The sequence below is a fragment of the Ascaphus truei genome, chromosome 6, assembly GCF_040206685.1.
Source record: "Ascaphus truei isolate aAscTru1 chromosome 6, aAscTru1.hap1, whole genome shotgun sequence".
In the NCBI taxonomy this organism is placed as follows: Eukaryota; Metazoa; Chordata; class Amphibia; order Anura; family Ascaphidae; genus Ascaphus; species Ascaphus truei.
The window spans coordinates 28,324,054-28,338,421 of NC_134488.1; the positions used below are offsets into that span (position 1 = coordinate 28,324,054).

The 14,368-nt window shown below is 38.2% G+C and overlaps 16 non-coding genes across 16 annotated transcripts; all 16 read right to left on the bottom strand.

Annotated features, from left to right (window-relative positions):
- Positions 1 to 624: 624 nt before the first annotated feature.
- TRNAW-CCA (transfer RNA tryptophan (anticodon CCA)) lies at positions 625 to 696 on the bottom strand. Its single transcript has one exon. It is a non-coding gene; the product is annotated as a tRNA-Trp (tRNA).
- Positions 697 to 1,385: 689 nt separating this feature from the next.
- On the bottom strand, positions 1,386 to 1,457 carry TRNAW-CCA (transfer RNA tryptophan (anticodon CCA)). The gene has a single exon. It is a non-coding gene; the product is annotated as a tRNA-Trp (tRNA).
- Positions 1,458 to 2,146: 689 nt separating this feature from the next.
- On the bottom strand, positions 2,147 to 2,218 carry TRNAW-CCA (transfer RNA tryptophan (anticodon CCA)). The gene has a single exon. It is a non-coding gene; the product is annotated as a tRNA-Trp (tRNA).
- Positions 2,219 to 2,907: 689 nt separating this feature from the next.
- TRNAW-CCA (transfer RNA tryptophan (anticodon CCA)) lies at positions 2,908 to 2,979 on the bottom strand. Its single transcript has one exon. It is a non-coding gene; the product is annotated as a tRNA-Trp (tRNA).
- Positions 2,980 to 3,668: 689 nt separating this feature from the next.
- Positions 3,669 to 3,740, bottom strand: TRNAW-CCA (transfer RNA tryptophan (anticodon CCA)). The gene has a single exon. It is a non-coding gene; the product is annotated as a tRNA-Trp (tRNA).
- A 689-nt stretch (positions 3,741 to 4,429) lies between these two features.
- Positions 4,430 to 4,501, bottom strand: TRNAW-CCA (transfer RNA tryptophan (anticodon CCA)). Its single transcript has one exon. It is a non-coding gene; the product is annotated as a tRNA-Trp (tRNA).
- Positions 4,502 to 5,190: 689 nt separating this feature from the next.
- TRNAW-CCA (transfer RNA tryptophan (anticodon CCA)) lies at positions 5,191 to 5,262 on the bottom strand. The gene has a single exon. It is a non-coding gene; the product is annotated as a tRNA-Trp (tRNA).
- A 1,041-nt stretch (positions 5,263 to 6,303) lies between these two features.
- TRNAW-CCA (transfer RNA tryptophan (anticodon CCA)) lies at positions 6,304 to 6,375 on the bottom strand. Its single transcript has one exon. It is a non-coding gene; the product is annotated as a tRNA-Trp (tRNA).
- Positions 6,376 to 7,064: 689 nt separating this feature from the next.
- Positions 7,065 to 7,136, bottom strand: TRNAW-CCA (transfer RNA tryptophan (anticodon CCA)). Its single transcript has one exon. It is a non-coding gene; the product is annotated as a tRNA-Trp (tRNA).
- A 689-nt stretch (positions 7,137 to 7,825) lies between these two features.
- On the bottom strand, positions 7,826 to 7,897 carry TRNAW-CCA (transfer RNA tryptophan (anticodon CCA)). Its single transcript has one exon. It is a non-coding gene; the product is annotated as a tRNA-Trp (tRNA).
- A 1,041-nt stretch (positions 7,898 to 8,938) lies between these two features.
- On the bottom strand, positions 8,939 to 9,010 carry TRNAW-CCA (transfer RNA tryptophan (anticodon CCA)). The gene has a single exon. It is a non-coding gene; the product is annotated as a tRNA-Trp (tRNA).
- Positions 9,011 to 9,699: 689 nt separating this feature from the next.
- TRNAW-CCA (transfer RNA tryptophan (anticodon CCA)) lies at positions 9,700 to 9,771 on the bottom strand. The gene has a single exon. It is a non-coding gene; the product is annotated as a tRNA-Trp (tRNA).
- Positions 9,772 to 10,460: 689 nt separating this feature from the next.
- Positions 10,461 to 10,532, bottom strand: TRNAW-CCA (transfer RNA tryptophan (anticodon CCA)). Its single transcript has one exon. It is a non-coding gene; the product is annotated as a tRNA-Trp (tRNA).
- Positions 10,533 to 11,573: 1,041 nt separating this feature from the next.
- On the bottom strand, positions 11,574 to 11,645 carry TRNAW-CCA (transfer RNA tryptophan (anticodon CCA)). The gene has a single exon. It is a non-coding gene; the product is annotated as a tRNA-Trp (tRNA).
- Positions 11,646 to 12,333: 688 nt separating this feature from the next.
- TRNAW-CCA (transfer RNA tryptophan (anticodon CCA)) lies at positions 12,334 to 12,405 on the bottom strand. The gene has a single exon. It is a non-coding gene; the product is annotated as a tRNA-Trp (tRNA).
- Positions 12,406 to 13,855: 1,450 nt separating this feature from the next.
- TRNAW-CCA (transfer RNA tryptophan (anticodon CCA)) lies at positions 13,856 to 13,927 on the bottom strand. The gene has a single exon. It is a non-coding gene; the product is annotated as a tRNA-Trp (tRNA).
- Positions 13,928 to 14,368: the final 441 nt, after the last annotated feature.

The window sequence follows — 14,368 nt, forward strand, 5'->3', positions numbered from 1 at the left end:
GAATGAGTTTTTCGGGCAACAGTGCATGTATACGGCCGTTTTCTTTCTGAACAACGTTAATAACTTAAACAGTAGCTGTCTGCACATGTGTCAGCTCAGTATCCCCAACCACTTAGTTAGTCGCTGCACTACTGCCGTCAAGAGAATATTCTGTACTGATTGGCTAACATCTCAATTGCATTTAGATTTATTGTAGGGTTTCTGGGAGACGTGGCACTGCTTTTGTGGCAGTTTCAGTCCCTATTCAAGAATAAAACACCAATGTGACCGGCTGCAGCAAATAAGTGCAGAAGTAGTGATCCGTATGAATTCCAAGTGATCTGCAGAAGAAACCAAAAAGCTCTTAAGAGCCAGCACAACATATCATAAACAATACAATATTCTTTCAAGTGTATTTTTGTTTCTTGCCTCTAAGAGTGTAAAATCCAATGACCTGCATAATTTAGTGGGTAATGCTTTATTTGAAATTTCTGTATTAGCAGTGTAACTACAATGTAATCTGTCCTGTACTTCCAATGTAAGTACACATAAGTAGAATGTAATTTCATGTACTTAATGTTGAAATATGCGTTTCCAAAAAATGAAAGTGGAATCAAGAAACTAATGAAGGTAAATAGAAATGTCTGATCCCGACGTGATTTGAACACGCAACCTTCTGATCTGGAGTCAGACGCGCTACCGTTGCGCCACGAGATCACACAGAAACATCAGTGTGAAAGGTTAGAAGTGATTGCAAAGAGTAGCTATTTTATGCACTGTTGGAATGAGTTTTTCGGGCAACAGTGCATGTATACGGCCGTTTTCTTTCTGAACAACGTTAATAACTTAAACAGTAGCTGTCTGCACATGTGTCAGCTCAGTATCCCCAACCACTTAGTTAGTCGCTGCACTACTGCCGTCAAGAGAATATTCTGTACTGATTGGCTAACATCTCAATTGCATTTAGATTTATTGTAGGGTTTCTGGGAGACGTGGCACTGCGTTTGTGACAGTTTCAGTCCTTATTCAAGAATAAAACCCCAATGTGACCGGCTGCAGCAAATAAGTGCAGAAGTAGTGATCCGTATGAATTTCAAGTGATCTGCAGAAGAAACCAAAAAGCTCTTAAGAGCCAGCACAACATATCATAAACAATACAATATTCTTTCAAGTGTATTTTTGTTTCTTGCCTCTAAGAGTGTAAAATCCAATGACCTGCATAATTTAGTGGGTAATGCTTTATTTGAAATTTCTGTATTAGCAGTGTAACTACAATGTAATCTGTCCTGTACTTCCAATGTAAGTACACATAAGTAGCATGTAATTTCATGTACTTAATGTTGAAATATGCATTTCCAAAAAATGAAAGTGGAATCAAGAAACTAATGAAGGTAAAGAGAAATGTCTGATCCCGACGTGATTTGAACACGCAACCTTCTGATCTGGAGTCAGACGCGCTACCGTTGCGCCACGAGATCACACAGAAACATCAGTGTGAAAGGTTAGAAGTGATTGCAAAGAGTAGCTATTTTATGCACTGTTGGAATGAGTTTTTCGGGCAACAGTGCATGTATACGGCCGTTTTCTTTCTGAACAACGTTAATAACTTAAACAGTAGCTGTCTGCACATGTGTCAGCTCAGTATCCCCAACCACTTAGTTAGTCGCTGCACTACTGCCGTCAAGAGAATATTCTGTACTGATTGGCTAACATCTCAATTGCATTTAGATTTATTGTAGGGTTTCTGGGAGACGTGGCACTGCGTTTGTGACAGTTTCAGTCCTTATTCAAGAATAAAACCCCAATGTGACCGGCTGCAGAAAATAAGTGCAGAAGTAGTGATCCGTATGAATTTCAAGTGATCTGCAGAAGAAACCAAAAAGCTCTTAAGAGCCAGCACAACATATCATAAACAATACAATATTCTTTCAAGTGTATTTTTGTTTCTTGCCTCTAAGAGTGTAAAATCCAATGACCTGCATAATTTAGTGGGTAATGCTTTATTTGAAATTTCTGTATTAGCAGTGTAACTACAATGTAATCTGTCCTGTACTTCCAATGTAAGTACACATAAGTAGAATGTAATTTCATGTACTTAATGTTGAAATATGCGTTTCCAAAAAATGAAAGTGGAATCAAGAAACTAATGAAGGTAAATAGAAATGTCTGATCCCGACGTGATTTGAACACGCAACCTTCTGATCTGGAGTCAGACGCGCTACCGTTGCGCCACGAGATCACACAGAAACATCAGTGTGAAAGGTTAGAAGTGATTGCAAAGAGTAGCTATTTTATGCACTGTTGGAATGAGTTTTTCGGGCAACAGTGCATGTATACGGCCGTTTTCTTTCTGAACAACGTTAATAACTTAAACAGTAGCTGTCTGCACATGTGTCAGCTCAGTATCCCCAACCACTTAGTTAGTCGCTGCACTACTGCCGTCAAGAGAATATTCTGTACTGATTGGCTAACATCTCAATTGCATTTAGATTTATTGTAGGGTTTCTGGGAGACGTGGCACTGCGTTTGTGACAGTTTCAGTCCTTATTCAAGAATAAAACCCCAATGTGACCGGCTGCAGAAAATAAGTGCAGAAGTAGTGATCCGTATGAATTTCAAGTGATCTGCAGAAGAAACCAAAAAGCTCTTAAGAGCCAGCACAACATATCATAAACAATACAATATTCTTTCAAGTGTATTTTTGTTTCTTGCCTCTAATAGTGTAAAATCCAATGACCTGCATAATTTAGTGGGTAATACTTTATTTGAAATTTCTGTATTAGCAGTGTAACTACAATGTAATCTGTCCTGTACTTCCAATGTAAGTACACATAAGTAGCATGTAATTTCATGTACTTAATGTTGAAATATGCATTTCCAAAAAATGAAAGTGGAATCAAGAAACTAATGAAGGTAAAGAGAAATGTCTGATCCCGACGTGATTTGAACACGCAACCTTCTGATCTGGAGTCAGACGCGCTACCGTTGCGCCACGAGATCACACAGAAACATCAGTGTGAAAGGTTAGAAGTGATTGCAAAGAGTAGCTATTTTATGCACTGTTGGAATGAGTTTTTCGGGCAACAGTGCATGTATACGGCCGTTTTCTTTCTGAACAACGTTAATAACTTAAACAGTAGCTGTCTGCACATGTGTCAGCTCAGTATCCCCAACCACTTAGTTAGTCGCTGCACTACTGCCGTCAAGAGAATATTCTGTACTGATTGGCTAACATCTCAATTGCATTTAGATTTATTGTAGGGTTTCTGGGAGACGTGGCACTGCGTTTGTGACAGTTTCAGTCCTTATTCAAGAATAAAACCCCAATGTGACCGGCTGCAGAAAATAAGTGCAGAAGTAGTGATCCGTATGAATTTCAAGTGATCTGCAGAAGAAACCAAAAAGCTCTTAAGAGCCAGCACAACATATCATAAACAATACAATATTCTTTCAAGTGTATTTTTGTTTCTTGCCTCTAAGAGTGTAAAATCCAATGACCTGCATAATTTAGTGGGTAATGCTTTATTTGAAATTTCTGTATTAGCAGTGTAACTACAATGTAATCTGTCCTGTACTTCCAATGTAAGTACACATAAGTAAAATGTAATTTCATGTACTTAATGTTGAAATATGCGTTTCCAAAAAATGAAAGTGGAATCAAGAAACTAATGAAGGTAAATAGAAATGTCTGATCCCGACGTGATTTGAACACGCAACCTTCTGATCTGGAGTCAGACGCGCTACCGTTGCGCCACGAGATCACACAGAAACATCAGTGTGAAAGGTTAGAAGTGATTGCAAAGAGTAGCTATTTTATGCACTGTTGGAATGAGTTTTTCGGGCAACAGTGCATGTATACGGCCGTTTTCTTTCTGAACAACGTTAATAACTTAAACAGTAGCTGTCTGCACATGTGTCAGCTCAGTATCCCCAACCACTTAGTTAGTCGCTGCACTACTGCCGTCAAGAGAATATTCTGTACTGATTGGCTAACATCTCAATTGCATTTAGTTTTATTGTAGGGTTTCTGGGAGACGTGGCACTGCGTTTGTGGCAGTTTCAGTCCCTATTCAAGAATAAAACCCCAATGTGACCGGCTGCAGCAAATAAGTGCAGAAGTAGTGATCCGTATGAATTTCAAGTGATCTGCAGAAGAAACCAAAAAGCTCTTAAGAGCCAGAACAACATATCATAAACAATACAATATTCTTTCAAGTGTATTTTTGTTTCTTGCCTCTAAGAGTGTAAAATCCAATGACCTGCATAATTTAGTGGGTAATGCTTTATTTGAAATTTCTGTATTAGCAGTGTAACTACAATGTAATCTGTCCTGTACTTCCAATGTAAGTACACATAAGTAGAATGTAATTTCATGTACTTAATGTTGAAATATGCGTTTCCAAAAAATGAAAGTGGAATCAAGAAACTAATGAAGGTAAATAGAAATGTCTGATCCCGACGTGATTTGAACACGCAACCTTCTGATCTGGAGTCAGACGCGCTACCGTTGCGCCACGAGATCACACCGAAACATCAGTGTGAAAGGTTAGAAGTGATTGCAAAGAGTAGCTATTTTATGCACTGTTGGAATGAGTTTTTCGGGCAACAGTGCATGTATACGGCCGTTTTCTTTCTGAACAACGTTAATAACTTAAACAGTAGCTGTCTGCACATGTGTCAGCTCAGAATCCCCAACCACTTAGTTAGTCGCTGCACTACTGCCGTCAAGAGAATATTCTGTACTGATTGGCTAACATCTCAATTGCATTTAGTTTTATTGTAGGGTTTCTGGGAGACGTGGCACTGCGTTTGTGGCAGTTTCAGTCCCTATTCAAGAATAAAACCCCAATGTGACCGGCTGCAGCAAATAAGTGCAGAAGTAGTGATCCGTATGAATTTCAAGTGATCTGCAGAAGAAACCAAAAAGCTCTTAAGAGCCAGCACAACATATCATAAACAATACAATATTCTTTCAAGTGTATTTTTGTTTCTTGCCTCTAAGAGTGTAAAATCCAATGACCTGCATAATTTAGTGGGTAATGCTTTATTTGAAATTTCTGTATTAGCAGTGTAACTACAATGTAATCTGTCCTGTACTTCCAATGTAAGTACACATAAGTAAAATGTAATTTCATGTACTTAATGTTGAAATATGCGTTTCCAAAAAATGAAAGTGGAATCAAGAAACTAATGAAGGTAAATAGAAATGTCTGATCCCGACGTGATTTGAACACGCAACCTTCTGATCTGGAGTCAGACGCGCTACCGTTGCGCCACGAGATCACACCGAAACATCAGTGTGAAAGGTTAGAAGTGATTGCAAAGAGTAGCTATTTTATGCACTGTTGGAATGAGTTTTTCGGGCAACAGTGCATGTATACGGCCGTTTTCTTTCTGAACAACGTTAATAACTTAAACAGTAGCTGTCTGCACATGTGTCAGCTCAGTATCCCCAACCACTTAGTTAGTCGCTGCACTACTGCCGTCAAGAGAATATTCTGTACTGATTGGCTAACATCTCAATTGCATTTAGTTTTATTGTAGGGTTTCTGGGAGACGTGGCACTGCGTTTGTGGCAGTTTCAGTCCCTATTCAAGAATAAAACCCCAATGTGACCGGCTGCAGCAAATAAGTGCAGAAGTAGTGATCCGTATGAATTTCAAGTGATCTGCAGAAGAAACCAAAAAGCTCTTAAGAGCCAGAACAACATATCATAAACAATACAATATTCTTTCAAGTGTATTTTTGTTTCTTGCCTCTAAGAGTGTAAAATCCAATGACCTGCATAATTTAGTGGGTAATGCTTTATTTGAAATTTCTGTATTAGCAGTGTAACTACAATGTAATCTGTCCTGTACTTCCAATGTAAGTACACATAAGTAGCATGTAATTTCATGTACTTAATGTTGAAATATGCATTTCCAAAAAATGAAAGTGGAATCAAGAAACTAATGAAGGTAAAGAGAAATGTCTGCAGCCAATAAGTGCAGAAGTAGTGATCCGTATAAATTTCAAATGATCTGCAGAAGAAACCAAAAAGCTCTTAAGAGCCAGCACAACATATCATAAACAATACAATATTCTTTCAAGTGTATTTTTGTTTCTTGCCTCTAAGAGTGTAAAATCCAATGACCTGCATAATTTAGTGGGTAATGCTTTATTTGAAATTTCTGTATTAGCAGTGTAACTACAATGTAATCTGTCCTGTACTTCCAATGTAAGTACACATAAGTAGAATGTAATTTCATGTACTTAATGTTGAAATATGCGTTTCCAAAAAATGAAAGTGGAATCAAGAAACTAATGAAGGTAAATAGAAATGTCTGATCCCGACGTGATTTGAACACGCAACCTTCTGATCTGGAGTCAGACGCGCTACCGTTGCGCCACGAGATCACACCGAAACATCAGTGTGAAAGGTTAGAAGTGATTGCAAAGAGTAGCTATTTTATGCACTGTTGGAATGAGTTTTTCGGGCAACAGTGCATGTATACGGCCGTTTTCTTTCTGAACAACGTTAATAACTTAAACAGTAGCTGTCTGCACATGTGTCAGCTCAGTATCCCCAACCACTTAGTTAGTCGCTGCACTACTGCCGTCAAGAGAATATTCTGTACTGATTGGCTAACATCTCAATTGCATTTAGTTTTATTGTAGGGTTTCTGGGAGACGTGGCACTGCGTTTGTGGCAGTTTCAGTCCCTATTCAAGAATAAAACCCCAATGTGACCGGCTGCAGCAAATAAGTGCAGAAGTAGTGATCCGTATGAATTTCAAGTGATCTGCAGAAGAAACCAAAAAGCTCTTAAGAGCCAGCACAACATATCATAAACAATACAATATTCTTTCAAGTGTATTTTTGTTTCTTGCCTCTAAGAGTGTAAAATCCAATGACCTGCATAATTTAGTGGGTAATGCTTTATTTGAAATTTCTGTATTAGCAGTGTAACTACAATGTAATCTGTCCTGTACTTCCAATGTAAGTACACATAAGTAAAATGTAATTTCATGTACTTAATGTTGAAATATGCGTTTCCAAAAAATGAAAGTGGAATCAAGAAACTAATGAAGGTAAATAGAAATGTCTGATCCCGACGTGATTTGAACACGCAACCTTCTGATCTGGAGTCAGACGCGCTACCGTTGCGCCACGAGATCACACCGAAACATCAGTGTGAAAGGTTAGAAGTGATTGCAAAGAGTAGCTATTTTATGCACTGTTGGAATGAGTTTTTCGGGCAACAGTGCATGTATACGGCCGTTTTCTTTCTGAACAACGTTAATAACTTAAACAGTAGCTGTCTGCACATGTGTCAGCTCAGAATCCCCAACCACTTAGTTAGTCGCTGCACTACTGCCGTCAAGAGAATATTCTGTACTGATTGGCTAACATCTCAATTGCATTTAGTTTTATTGTAGGGTTTCTGGGAGACGTGGCACTGCGTTTGTGGCAGTTTCAGTCCCTATTCAAGAATAAAACCCCAATGTGACCGGCTGCAGCAAATAAGTGCAGAAGTAGTGATCCGTATGAATTTCAAGTGATCTGCAGAAGAAACCAAAAAGCTCTTAAGAGCCAGCACAACATATCATAAACAATACAATATTCTTTCAAGTGTATTTTTGTTTCTTGCCTCTAAGAGTGTAAAATCCAATGACCTGCATAATTTAGTGGGTAATGCTTTATTTGAAATTTCTGTATTAGCAGTGTAACTACAATGTAATCTGTCCTGTACTTCCAATGTAAGTACACATAAGTAAAATGTAATTTCATGTACTTAATGTTGAAATATGCGTTTCCAAAAAATGAAAGTGGAATCAAGAAACTAATGAAGGTAAATAGAAATGTCTGATCCCGACGTGATTTGAACACGCAACCTTCTGATCTGGAGTCAGACGCGCTACCGTTGCGCCACGAGATCACACAGAAACATCAGTGTGAAAGGTTAGAAGTGATTGCAAAGAGTAGCTATTTTATGCACTGTTGGAATGAGTTTTTCGGGCAACAGTGCATGTATACGGCCGTTTTCTTTCTGAACAACGTTAATAACTTAAACAGTAGCTGTCTGCACATGTGTCAGCTCAGTATCCCCAACCACTTAGTTAGTCGCTGCACTACTGCCGTCAAGAGAATATTCTGTACTGATTGGCTAACATCTCAATTGCATTTAGTTTTATTGTAGGGTTTCTGGGAGACGTGGCACTGCGTTTGTGGCAGTTTCAGTCCCTATTCAAGAATAAAACCCCAATGTGACCGGCTGCAGCAAATAAGTGCAGAAGTAGTGATCCGTATGAATTTCAAGTGATCTGCAGAAGAAACCAAAAAGCTCTTAAGAGCCAGAACAACATATCATAAACAATACAATATTCTTTCAAGTGTATTTTTGTTTCTTGCCTCTAAGAGTGTAAAATCCAATGACCTGCATAATTTAGTGGGTAATGCTTTATTTGAAATTTCTGTATTAGCAGTGTAACTACAATGTAATTTGTCCTGTACTTCCAATGTAAGTACACATAAGTAGCATGTAATTTCATGTACTTAATGTTGAAATATGCATTTCCAAAAAATGAAAGTGGAATCAAGAAACTAATGAAGGTAAAGAGAAATGTCTGCAGCCAATAAGTGCAGAAGTAGTGATCCGTATAAATTTCAAATGATCTGCAGAAGAAACCAAAAAGCTCTTAAGAGCCAGCACAACATATCATAAACAATACAATATTCTTTCAAGTGTATTTTTGTTTCTTGCCTCTAAGAGTGTAAAATCCAATGACCTGCATAATTTAGTGGGTAATGCTTTATTTGAAATTTCTGTATTAGCAGTGTAACTACAATGTAATCTGTCCTGTACTTCCAATGTAAGTACACATAAGTAGAATGTAATTTCATGTACTTAATGTTGAAATATGCGTTTCCAAAAAATGAAAGTGGAATCAAGAAACTAATGAAGGTAAATAGAAATGTCTGATCCCGACGTGATTTGAACACGCAACCTTCTGATCTGGAGTCAGACGCGCTACCGTTGCGCCACGAGATCACACCGAAACATCAGTGTGAAAGGTTAGAAGTGATTGCAAAGAGTAGCTATTTTATGCACTGTTGGAATGAGTTTTTCGGGCAACAGTGCATGTATATGGCCGTTTTCTTTCTGAACAACGTTAATAACTTAAACAGTAGCTGTCTGCACATGTGTCAGCTCAGTATCCCCAACCACTTAGTTAGTCGCTGCACTACTGCCGTCAAGAGAATATTCTGTACTGATTGGCTAACATCTCAATTGCATTTAGTTTTATTGTAGGGTTTCTGGGAGACGTGGCACTGCGTTTGTGGCAGTTTCAGTCCCTATTCAAGAATAAAACCCCAATGTGACCGGCTGCAGCAAATAAGTGCAGAAGTAGTGATCCGTATGAATTTCAAGTGATCTGCAGAAGAAACCAAAAAGCTCTTAAGAGCCAGCACAACATATCATAAACAATACAATATTCTTTCAAGTGTATTTTTGTTTCTTGCCTCTAAGAGTGTAAAATCCAATGACCTGCATAATTTAGTGGGTAATGCTTTATTTGAAATTTCTGTATTAGCAGTGTAACTACAATGTAATCTGTCCTGTACTTCCAATGTAAGTACACATAAGTAAAATGTAATTTCATGTACTTAATGTTGAAATATGCGTTTCCAAAAAATGAAAGTGGAATCAAGAAACTAATGAAGGTAAATAGAAATGTCTGATCCCGACGTGATTTGAACACGCAACCTTCTGATCTGGAGTCAGACGCGCTACCGTTGCGCCACGAGATCACACCGAAACATCAGTGTGAAAGGTTAGAAGTGATTGCAAAGAGTAGCTATTTTATGCACTGTTGGAATGAGTTTTTCGGGCAACAGTGCATGTATACGGCCGTTTTCTTTCTGAACAACGTTAATAACTTAAACAGTAGCTGTCTGCACATGTGTCAGCTCAGTATCCCCAACCACTTAGTTAGTCGCTGCACTACTGCCGTCAAGAGAATATTCTGTACTGATTGGCTAACATCTCAATTGCATTTAGTTTTATTGTAGGGTTTCTGGGAGACTTGGCACTGCGTTTGTGGCAGTTTCAGTCCCTATTCAAGAATAAAACCCCAATGTGACCGGCTGCAGCAAATAAGTGCAGAAGTAGTGATCCGTATGAATTTCAAGTGATCTGCAGAAGAAACCAAAAAGCTCTTAAGAGCCAGAACAACATATCATAAACAATACAATATTCTTTCAAGTGTATTTTTGTTTCTTGCCTCTAAGAGTGTAAAATCCAATGACCTGCATAATTTAGTGGGTAATGCTTTATTTGAAATTTCTGTATTAGCAGTGTAACTACAATGTAATCTGTCCTGTACTTCCAATGTAAGTACACATAAGTAAAATGTAATTTCATGTACTTAATGTTGAAATATGCGTTTCCAAAAAATGAAAGTGGAATCAAGAAACTAATGAAGGTAAATAGAAATGTCTGATCCCGACGTGATTTGAACACGCAACCTTCTGATCTGGAGTCAGACGCGCTACCGTTGCGCCACGAGATCACACAGAAACATCAGTGTGAAAGGTTAGAAGTGATTGCAAAGAGTAGCTATTTTATGCACTGTTGGAATGAGTTTTTCGGGCAACAGTGCATGTATACGGCCGTTTTCTTTCTGAACAACGTTAATAACTTAAACAGTAGCTGTCTGCACATGTGTCAGCTCAGTATCCCCAACCACTTAGTTAGTCGCTGCACTACTGCCGTCAAGAGAATATTCTGTACTGATTGGCTAACATCTCAATTGCATTTAGATTTATTGTAGGGTTTCTGGGAGACGTGGCACTGCGTTTGTGACAGTTTCAGTCCTTATTCAAGAATAAAACCCCAATGTGACCGGCTGCAGCAAATAAGTGCAGAAGTAGTGATCCGTATGAATTTCAAGTGATCTGCAGAAGAAACCAAAAAGCTCTTAAGAGCCAGCACAACATATCATAAACAATACAATATTCTTTCAAGTGTATTTTTGTTTCTTGCCTCTAAGAGTGTAAAATCCAATGACCTGCATAATTTAGTGGGTAATGCTTTATTTGAAATTTCTGTATTAGCAGTGTAACTACAATGTAATCTGTCCTGTACTTCCAATGTAAGTACACATAAGTAGCATGTAATTTCATGTACTTAATGTTGAAATATGCATTTCCAAAAAATGAAAGTGGAATCAAGAAACTAATGAAGGTAAAGAGAAATGTCTGCAGCCAATAAGTGCAGAAGTAGTGATCCGTATAAATTTCAAATGATCTGCAGAAGAAACCAAAAAGCTCTTAAGAGCCAGCACAACATATCATAAACAATACAATATTCTTTCAAGTGTATTTTTGTTTCTTGCCTCTAAGAGTGTAAAATCCAATGACCTGCATAATTTAGTGGGTAATACTTTATTTGAAATTTCTGTATTAGCAGTGTAACTACAATGTAATCTGTCCTGTACTTCCAATGTAAGTACACATAAGTAGCATGTAATTTCATGTACTTAATGTTGAAATATGCATTTCCAAAAAATGAAAGTGGAATCAAGAAACTAATGAAGGTAAAGAGAAATGTCTGATCCCGACGTGATTTGAACACGCAACCTTCTGATCTGGAGTCAGACGCGCTACCGTTGCGCCACGAGATCACACCGAAACATCAGTGTGAAAGGTAGAAGTGATTGCAAAGAGTAGCTATTTTATGCACTGTTGGAATGAGTTTTTCGGGCAACAGTGCATGTATACGGCCGTTTTCTTTCTGAACAACGTTAATAACTTAAACAGTAGCTGTCTGCACATGTGTCAGCTCAGTATCCCCAACCACTTAGTTAGTCGCTGCACTACTGCCGTCAAGAGAATATTCTGTACTGATTGGCTAACATCTCAATTGCATTTAGATTTATTGTAGGGTTTCTGGGAGACGTGGCACTGCGTTTGTGACAGTTTCAGTCCTTATTCAAGAATAAAACCCCAATGTGACCGGCTGCAGAAAATAAGTGCAGAAGTAGTGATCCGTATGAATTTCAAGTGATCTGCAGAAGAAACCAAAAAGCTCTTAAGAGCCAGCACAACATATCATAAACAATACAATATTCTTTCAAGTGTATTTTTGTTTCTTGCCTCTAAGAGTGTAAAATCCAATGACCTGCATAATTTAGTGGGTAATACTTTATTTGAAATTTCTGTATTAGCAGTGTAACTACAATGTAATCTGTCCTGTACTTCCAATGTAAGTACACATAAGTAGAATGTAAATTCATGTACTTAATGTTGAAATATGCGTTTCCAAAAAATGAAAGTGGAATCAAGAAACTAATGAAGGTAAATAGAAATGTCTGATCCCGACGTGATTTGAACACGCAACCTTCTGATCTGGAGTCAGACGCGCTACCGTTGCGCCACGAGATCACACAGAAACATCAGTGTGAAAGGTTAGAAGTGATTGCAAAGAGTAGCTATTTTATGCACTGTTGGAATGAGTTTTTCGGGCAACAGTGCATGTATACGGCTGTTTTCTTTCTGAACAACGTTAATAACTTAAACAGTAGCTGTCTGCACATGTGTCAGCTCAGTATCCCCAACCACTTAGTTAGTCGCTGCACTACTGCCGTCAAGAGAATATTCTGTACTGATTGGCTAACATCTCAATTGCATTTAGATTTATTGTAGGGTTTCTGGGAGACGTGGCACTGCGTTTGTGACAGTTTCAGTCCTTATTCAAGAATAAAACCCCAATGTGACCGGCTGCAGAAAATAAGTGCAGAAGTAGTGATCCGTATGAATTTCAAGTGATCTGCAGAAGAAACCAAAAAGCTCTTAAGAGCCAGCACAACATATCATAAACAATACAATATTCTTTCAAGTGTATTTTTGTTTCTTGCCTCTAATAGTGTAAAATCCAATGACCTGCATAATTTAGTGGGTAATACTTTATTTGAAATTTCTGTATTAGCAGTGTAACTACAATGTAATCTGTCCTGTACTTCCAATGTAAGTACACATAAGTAGAATGTAATTTCATGTACTTAATGTTGAAATATGCGTTTCCAAAAAATGAAAGTGGAATCAAGAAACTAATGAAGGTAAATAGAAATGTCTGATCCCAACGTGATTTGAACACGCAACCTTCTGATCTGGAGTCAGACGCGCTACCGTTGCGCCACGAGATCACACAGAAGCATCAGTGTGAAAGGTTAGAAGTGATTGCAAAGAGTAGCTATTTTATGCACTGTTGGAATGAGTTTTTCGGGCAACAGTGCATGTATACGGCCGTTTTCTTTCTGAACAACGTTAATAACTTAAACAGTAGCTGTCTGCACATGTGTCAGCTCAGTATCCCCAACCACTTAGTTAGTCGCTGCACTACTGCCGTCAAGAGAATATTCTGTACTGATTGGCTAACATCTCAATTGCATTTAGATTTATTGTAGGGTTTCTGGGAGACGTGGCACTGCGTTTGTGACAGTTTCAGTCCTTATTCAAGAATAAAACCCCAATGTGACCGGCTGCAGAAAATAAGTGCAGAAGTAGTGATCCGTATGAATTTCAAGTGATCTGCAGAAGAAACCAAAAAGCTCTTAAGAGCCAGCACAACATATCATAAACAATACAATATTCTTTCAAGTGTATTTTTGTTTCTTGCCTCTAATAGTGTAAAATCCAATGACCTGCATAATTTAGTGGGTAATACTTTATTTGAAATTTCTGTATTAGCAGTGTAACTACAATGTAATCTGTCCTGTACTTCCAATGTAAGTACACATAAGTAGCATGTAATTTCATGTACTTAATGTTGAAATATGCATTTCCAAAAAATGAAAGTGGAATCAAGAAACTAATGAAGGTAAAGAGAAATGTCTGATCCCGACGTGATTTGAACACGCAACCTTCTGATCTGGAGTCAGACGCGCTACCGTTGCGCCACGAGATCACACAGAAACATCAGTGTGAAAGGTTAGAAGTGATTGCAAAGAGTAGCTATTTTATGCACTGTTGGAATGAGTTTCTCGGGCAACAGTGCATGTATACGGCCGTTTTCTTTCTGAACAACGTTAATAACTTAAACAGTAGCTGTCTGCACATGTGTCAGCTCAGTATCCCCAACCACTTAGTTAGTCGCTGCACTACTGCCGTCAAGAGAATATTCTGTACTGATTGGCTAACATCTCAATTGCATTTAGATTTATTGTAGGGTTTCTGGGAGACGTGGCACTGCGTTTGTGACAGTTTCAGTCCTTATTCAAGAATAAAACCCCAATGTGACCGGCTGCAGAAAATAAGTGCAGAAGTAGTGATCCGTATGAATTTCAAGTGATCTGCAGAAGAAACCAAAAAGCTCTTAAGAGCCAGCACAACATATCATAAACAATAC